Source organism: Pan troglodytes, chromosome 1 (assembly GCF_028858775.2).
Source record: "Pan troglodytes isolate AG18354 chromosome 1, NHGRI_mPanTro3-v2.0_pri, whole genome shotgun sequence".
Taxonomy (NCBI): Eukaryota; Metazoa; Chordata; class Mammalia; order Primates; family Hominidae; genus Pan; species Pan troglodytes.
In genome coordinates, this window is record NC_072398.2 from 91,367,815 (window position 1) to 91,376,494 (window position 8,680).

Below are 8,680 nucleotides of genomic sequence, written 5' to 3' on the forward strand. Positions count from 1 at the left end.
GTGTGCAACTGTCTCCCAGTCTATTTCTGCTCCAACCTGTGTACCCAAAGACAGTTCTGCTGCTCCTGGACTTCAGGCTAACACACTTCTGATAAGCCAACTCTAATGCCATGCCTTTCTAATCTGACATTTTTTTGCTTTTCTTCTAACCAGTGTGTTTATGTTTCTAACCCAGAACCACACTGGTCTCTGGCTCCTTACTCAATTAATTCTGTCAAAAGAGTTCAACCGTCAGGGAAAGACAGAGAGTGGGAGGAGGGGTGCAGTGGGACAGGAGGAGAGTGGGAGGGAGAGAGCCCACCACTCGGCTGGGAGTCCGGAGGCAAAACTGTGATTCCTTAAGTCACTGCCTGTCCTAGAGGATTCATTCTTAAAGCACTAGGTTTTAATGAAGGATGAAAAAACACTGAAGAGAGAATGAATTTCTGACACTGCAAAGCTGAAATGATGGAATAACGGGGTCCTCTGAAAAGAGTCCCTAAGGAAATGCATGGAACTGATACTATTTGCTGACAAACTTGTCCATTCATTAGGTTTAGGGCATCCTTGTCATGTTTACCCTGCATTATTCAGATATGAAATGTGAGACAGATTGCCTACAGAAAGAGCTAGACTCTTGAATACTGGCTATGGGATCCCATGACTGCTAATGACACTGGAGTGTGTTTCTGCATCCTAACCCGCAGTTCCATTGTAGCTCAATTTTTTAATAAATATTTAAAAGCTAGCAGGGGAAGATAGGTAGAGAAACCTAGCTTCAGAGAAGGGAAGAAAATGCTTTACCACATGGATCAGAGAACCAGAGGAAGCCCTTCCACAGAGATATATGAGTAAGAATGAAACAGATGCTCAGAGGGGAACATAGATGAGACACACAGAAACCCCAGAAAGTATTTTTGGTTTCTCATCCTTGTCTCTTCCTGGGGTCAAATGGCATTCCTGGCCTTGGGTTCTGTGACAAACTGCTGTATTGTACATAATAATTTTTTTGAAGTTTTTGATTGACTTATGTTGGTTTTTGTACTTCCAACCAAAGGAACCCCAGATAATATATTTATTTTAAATTCATAAAATGATAATTCACTAATTTTTTGTAAGGCTGAGTAGCTAAACCCAGTTATTACTAATGAATAGACTCTCATTGCATTTATAACATCATGTTTATGGATCTGAAAAGATAAGGACCAGAGCCTATAAACAGAGGCCTATTTCTATTTCTATTACTCCAACATATTACTTTTGAGTGGCCCTGGTTGTATAAATGCCCAATAATTCTTTTACAAGGGTGACATTTAAAGCTCATGGCCTCCACATTAAAACACAGAACAATTAAAGGTCTAGTGAAGGTGGGTTATAGAAGATGGGCAAATCAGAACTGACAGCTATTCATGCTTCCTCTTTCCTCTATTGGAAAAGCTCTCTTCAACTTTGTTACCTGATGAACTTTCAATTATTCTCAATGTCTCATTTCTCTCTTAAAATGTAATTTAAATCAGGTTATAACCCTGCCAAAGGGTCTTTGAGAGCTTCTCATTGCACATGAGTTAAATGTAAACTTCTTACTTAGACTTAAATGCCTATGCGTGATCTGGTTCCTGCCTACTCCTCCAACCTCATCTCATGCTACTCTTGTCCTCTAACAACCCATTCCCGTCACATGGGCTTTCTCTCCTTTCCTCAAACACATCAAATTTACTAAACTGTGGTAAGTCTTCCAGAGGAGCAGGTTTTTGGGAGAGGAGCTATCAGAAGCTCTGTTTAGACATGTTAAGTCTGATACCTATTAGATCTCCATGTGGAGACAATAAGTAAAAGTTTAGAGGAGTGGTCTGGGCTTGGATACATGATCTGGGAAATCGTTACACATAGATGGTATTCAAAGCCATTAGACTACAGGACTTCAGTCCCAAGAAAATGAGTGAGACAGAAAAGGAGAGGAGATCCAAGAACAGAGCCTCAGAGAACCAACATTTAATCCAACATTTAGCTTACATTCCCTTGAAACAAGGACTTAGATGCAGATTTTTTATTAGGTGATAATTTCAGGAAACACTTGTGAGAGACTGAGGAAGGTTAGTAGGAAAGAAAGAAAACACAATAAAGTGAGCATTAATGAGTTGGTTACTGCTGGGGGCAACTGAGTCTCCATCTCTCTGGGGGTCTTCTGAGGCACTGTGTAAAAATTATTTCAAAATATTCTCACCAAGGAATGAGTAAGCTGAAGTATTTATCTACCGAATCTCATATCCCATTGATTGAGAGTTGCTCCTGTTGGTGTTAAACCTTGTGTATGGGCTGGATGAACTCCTGAGTACCAGTGAAAATTACAGGTAGAAAAGCTAAGACATGCGGGCACTTGAGGGGACATAGGACCTGTCCATCACAGGTGCAGAAGACAGTGAAGTAGAAGTAAGCATGAGACTGGTATCTTTAAAACCAAATGAAGAAAGTGTTTCAAGAAGGAGATATGTATTGACTGTGTTGATGGACCAAGTAAGATGAATTGACTATTGGGTTTGACACCATGGCTTCTACATTTTCTAGATGCACCCTAGAGGTTCTCCCTTCTGAGGTCCCACTGTCTTCCTAGGGCATTGCAAGGATATGAGACTCAAGTTGTTGCTCCACATAGAACCCAGAACCACTCAATTCCCTGGTCTTGTGGAATTTATCACTCCTTCTCCACCACTTACTCCTCATTTCTTCCCTTCCTCCATCAAAGGTTAATTTGAGTTATACTGTGAAATGGTTGAGGCAGAACCCAAATATAAACCTTCTTCTGGGTTCTGGAAGAAAATGGAACATGAGGAAGAGCTAATAAAGTTGCAATGATAATAAACTAGAAGTGATAATGGCACTTTTAACTACTCTACTATGGGAATTTGCAACTAAGTTATGATTGCCTCTGGACCCCACCTTATGTTGCCTACCCAGATTCCTCTGGTTGAGCTCTGTCTTGGTTATTTTTCTCCTCCTTAATACTTTCCCTGAAACTACCTGTGATGGTTAATTCTATATGTTAATTTCACTGAGTCATGGGGTGTCCATATATTTGGTTAAACCTTATTTCTATGTGTGTCTGTGAAGATGTTTCCAGATGAGTTAGCATTTGTATCAGTAGACTGAGTAAAGCATGTTGCATTTCCCAGTGTAGGTGGGCATCATCTAATCTGTTGAGTGCCTGAATAGAAGAAAAACACAGAAGAAGGGAGCATTTACTGTCTACATGACTGCATGAGATGAACATTGATCTTCTTCTGCCCTTGGACTAGGACTTATACTTGGTGCCCCTGATTCTCAGGCCTTCAGAGTTGGATCAGAACTTACAACATCAGGTCTAGTCCTCAGGCCATCAGACATAGTTTGGAACTACATCACCACCTTTCCTATGTCCCCACATTGCACACAGCAGATTTCCAGCCTCCATAATTGTGTGTACCAACTACTTAAATACATTATAACACACATACACACACACACACACACATACACCATTTGTTCTGTTTCTCTGAAGAACTCTGACAAAATCCAGATTTTGGTACTGAAAGAGATTCTAGAGGAACGGAATTTTAAGGATAAATTTTCTGAATTGGTTATGGGGTTTCTGAAATTGGCTCTATAATCTGATTAGATATAAAATGCTGGTAACTTTATTTACAATAATAAAGATAGCACTGTGTGTTCATGGCTTGAATTGGTAATAAAGATACAAAAATATCCACATTAGATATTCCTAATCAACCACTCATAAGAAGCAAGAAGCTGAGTGACTATGTTTATGATACTTTCAAACATTTTTGGAAAACTAGCAAATACAATGAGGTTGGCTGGTTACTCTTAATACTACTGGACAAAGTGGTGAAAGAAAAAGATGAGCTCAGGGATTTGAATTCACAGCTCAATTACCACATGAATCACCTGAAAACTTTTATATGTGCTCTTAAGGGAGACCCTTATCTCCTGTAGCTACAGAGTTGAGATTGCTGAAAATCAAATGCTGGATCTCAATTGTGCAACTGGCTAAACTACAAAGCAATTTAACCCCCCGGAACTTCAGTGTATCTACCATTAAAGGGCAGGCATTGATTGGGAGATGATGAGATCCTGTAAGTTAGGATGGGGATGTGTGAGAAAACTCTCAGGAAGCCTAACCACACCTGGCAGAGTGGCATCCACACCCTAGAGACATTGGCCTCTCTATTCCATCTGAGGGACTAAACTTGCATTGCCGGAGGAAACTGTAAGGCCTCCCCAGAGTCATGAAAGACAATGCCAATTCTCCTCAGGACCCACTCCTACCACTTTTCTTTGATTCTAGATCTATAACTATACTCACATTGCAACAAGCCTCTAAAGGTGAGATATAAATTGTGACCCATGAGGAGGTCACACTACACTCCAAAAGAACTGCTTGAGTTTTTCTAATTCAAACAGACAGAAATCTAGGGAACACATGTGAGAATGAATACTAAAGGTATAAGATAATGATGAAAAGAACTTAAGTTTGATTAGGAAGAATTTATTGATATGGGCTTGCAAAGTATATATTCTTTCTTTAATATTGCAGCTCATGAAGGTGAAAAGGGCTCTTGCCGTTTGTTTGGTTAGTAGGACAAAACATGGAACAAAAGGTGGCCCACAAAGAGTGAGGTGGCACACACTGCCTTGGTTTAATGTAGAAGAAGAGATTGAACAACTTAGGGAAAGTGGACTGTTAAAGAGGTTTTATCATTTAAGACCTACTCACACACACACTGGAATAGTTCAGAAGACACACATTTTATCATTAGCTGTGAGAAATAAATTTGTGAGGGGAGCCCTGGCATCTGAAAAACTCTGTCATCGCTCTTCTCTGTAGGCTGGCCTTACAGTGGAAATTGCAGTCACTGAATTGGGAAATTAAAATGCAATAGGAGCAACTGGATCCCAGGATGGCAGGGCCAAGTGATAGCATTCAACTGCCAAAGGCTATGTAGGTGTGGTTACCAAAGTGGACAACAAAGTCAAAGCAATCATCAGAATAATCTGACTTACAGAGACCTATGACACTGACTAGATCATCATGGTTTCTGGAATTGAAGTAGATAGGAAGCCTACTAATTTCTTACTTGATCTATATAAACAGAAACATTTTAGGTCAAGCAAATAACCGTCTAACCTAAATCATAGAAACAGTCACAGTCCTCAATCAATTTCTAGATTTGAGCCAATTTACAAAGCTAGAACCTCCTGAATGAAGGAAAGGGCAGGTGCCTTTGAGGAAGAAAACTAGTACAATACCAAAAATTTGTTACTAATCTTTCTCCAAAGCCTCTCTAAAGGGATCTATACCTTTTTCCAGGATAATTGTGCACTGGGGAAAATAAAATAATCAGACTTCTTGGGGACGGTTGGATTCCAGCCCTAATTCATTCTGAGTAAAGAAGACCCAAAACATCACTGTGCTCCAGAAGTCAGGGTAGGAGCTTATGAAGTTCAGGTGATCAATGGAATTTTAGCTGAGGTCTGTCTCACATTGGGCCCAGTGGGTCCCTGAACCCATCCTGTGGTTATAACACCAGCTCCGGAATGCATAATTGAAATAGATATACTCAGCAGCTGACAAAAACCCTACATTGTTTCTCTGACCTGTGCAATGAGGGCTACTATGATGGTAAAGTCCAGGTAGAATCCAATAGTACTGCCTCCGCCTAGAAAAATAGTAAGTTAAAAGCAAGACTGCATTCTTGGAAGAATTGCGGAGATTAGTGACACAATTAAGGATGCAGGGGTAGTGACTCCTACAACAATTCTATTTAACTCACCTATTTGGCCTGTGCAGAAGACAGATGGGTCCTGGAGAATTCCAGTGGATTATCATAAGCTTAACCATGAGGTGACATGAATTGCAGCTGCTGTACGAGATGTGGTTTCATTGCTTAAGCAAATTAACACATCCCCTCATACCTGGTATATAGCTACTGATCTGGAAAATGCCCTTTTCTCCATCTCTGTCAATAAAGCTCACCAGAAACATTTTGCTTTCAGCTGGAAGGCTAGCACTACACTTTCACTGTCCTACCTTAGGAGCATTTCAATTTTCCAGCCCTATATCATGACGTACTTCACAGAGATTTTGAGTGTCTGTCTCTTCCACAAGATATAACACTGGTCCATTACATTGATGACATTATGCTGATTGAATCTAGTGTGCGAGAAGTAGCAGCTGCTCTAGACTTATTGGTAAGGCATTTTTGTTTCAGAGGATGGGAAATAAATCTGAAAATAATTTAGGGGCCCTGTACCTCAGTGATACTACATGAAGAGGTGGTTAAAATATCCACAATCTCCACTCCTGCTACACTGCCTTCTCTCTCCCAGCCTGCACCTGTGGCTTCATGGGGAGTTCCCTCCAATCAGTTGACAGAGGAGGAGAAGACTCTCTGGCCTGATTTATAGACAGTTCTATGTAATATGCAGTCACCACATGAAAGTGGACAGCTGCAGCACCTTCCTGAGACATTCCTAAAAGACAGTGGTGAAAAAAAAATCTTCAGTCAGCAGACCTTAAAGCAGTGCACCTGGTTATGCACTTTTGCTTGGAAGGAGAGATGACCTGAAGTGCAATTCTATACAGATTCATGGACTGTGGGCAATAGTTTGGCTGGATGGTCAGAGACTTGAAAGAAAGATGACTGGCAAATTGGTGAATAAGGAAATTTGGGGAAGGGGTATGTAGATAGACCTCTTTTAATGAGCAAAATAAATGTGAAGATATTTGGGTTCCATGTAAATGCTCAACAAAGGGTGACCTCAGCAGAGGAGGACTTTAATAATCAAGTGGATAAAATGACCCATTCTGTGGAAGTGGGTCAGCCCACTTCCCCAGCCACCCGTGTTGTGGCCCAATGGGCTCATGAACAAAGTGGCCATGGTGGAAAGATGGAGTTAATGCAGGGGCTCAGCATCATGAACTTGCACTCTCCAAGGGCAACCTGGCTACAGCTGCCTTGGAGTGCCTAATATGCCAGCAGTGGAGACCACGCTGAGTCCCTAATATGACACTACTTCCCAGAGTAATCAGCCAGCTACCAGGTGGCAGGTTGATTACAAGGGGCCACTTCCATCATGGAAGCGGTAGTGTTTTGTCCTTACTGGAACAGACACTTACTCTGGATATAGATTTGTCTTTACTACACACAATGTTGTCTCTATTAAAGATAATAATTAAAAAATTAGCCAGGTATGATAGTGCGCTCCTGTAGTCCCAGCCACTCAGAAGGCTAAGGTAGGAGGATCGCTTGAGCTTGGGAGGTTGAGGCTGTAGAAAGACATGATCATACCACTGCACTCCAGCCTGGGTCACAAAGTGAGACCTTATCTCAAAAAAAAAAAAAAAAAAAAGCATTAACCATGCAAGAAAAAAAAGATAACTTGGGCTTCACCAAAATTAGATAATTCTGATCTCTTTTTTGTTTTTGTTTTTTGACAAAAATTGGACAAGCAGCCTTATGAATAAATAGGAAAATAACATGAAGAGACATTTCAAGGAAGAAAATATACAAAGGGCTAATAAACACATGAGAAATGTTTAGCTTCATTGGCCGCCAAGAAATGCAAATTAAACTCATAAGATATCTCTACACATGCATTGAATTGGCTTTAAAAAAGGAGTTGGAGAGGATATGGAGAAACTGGAATTCAGACTGCTGGTGGGAATGTAAAATAGTAAAAATCAAGTAGGGAAGTAATTTAAGTTTCCTGAAAACATAAGCATATTCTCATTCAATAATTCCACCCTGGAATAGTCACTCAAAATTTTGTACATGAATGTTTATAGCAGCTTTATTCATACTACATGGATGAATCTCAAAAATATTATGCAAAAGGAAAGAACTTAGAAACAAAAGAGTAAATATTATATGTTTCAATTTATAGGAAATTCTAGAAAAGGCAAATCAAATCTATAGAAAGCAGATGGAGAGTTACCTAGTTCTGGGAGGTTTGGGGAGACTGGGAAGGCACACAAGGAAACCCATTGAGATGATGGAAATGTTCTAGATCATGACAGTGATTGCTTTTACATCAGTGTGTATGTTTGTCAAAAATCATTGAATCATATACTTATGATGGGTTCATTTCAATGTATATTAATTATAACTCAATAAGCTGATTTTTAAGAAAGAGAACTATAAACAAAATATTCAGAGTGGTAATTACTTCTGGAGAGTACACGAGGAGTGGGTTAGAAAAGGCACACTCAAGTAGATGTAATAGTATCATGTTATGTTCAAGTTCTTAAAACAGTCTGGGGATAGGCTTATGGCTTTTCATTTCATCATAGTATTTCATAATTTATATTCATGTTACTTTTTTGTATGCATGCATGAACTATCACATTATAAAAATAAAAGTGTGAGAGAGCTTAACAAATAAAATGTTATAGCCTTTATATCTGTGGAGGAGGAAACACATTTTAATCTGAACATCTTGTGAAGGCACTGGAGCAGGACACACAGGAAGAGATGTGATGAGAATCAACCTAAGACCCCAACAACAGATGAATCCATAAAGAAAATGTGGTGTATATATACAACGGAATACCATTCAGCCATACAAAATGAAATCCTGTCATTTGTGACAACATGAATGAAGCTGGAGGACATCATGTTAAGTGAACCAAGCCAGACACAGAAAGACA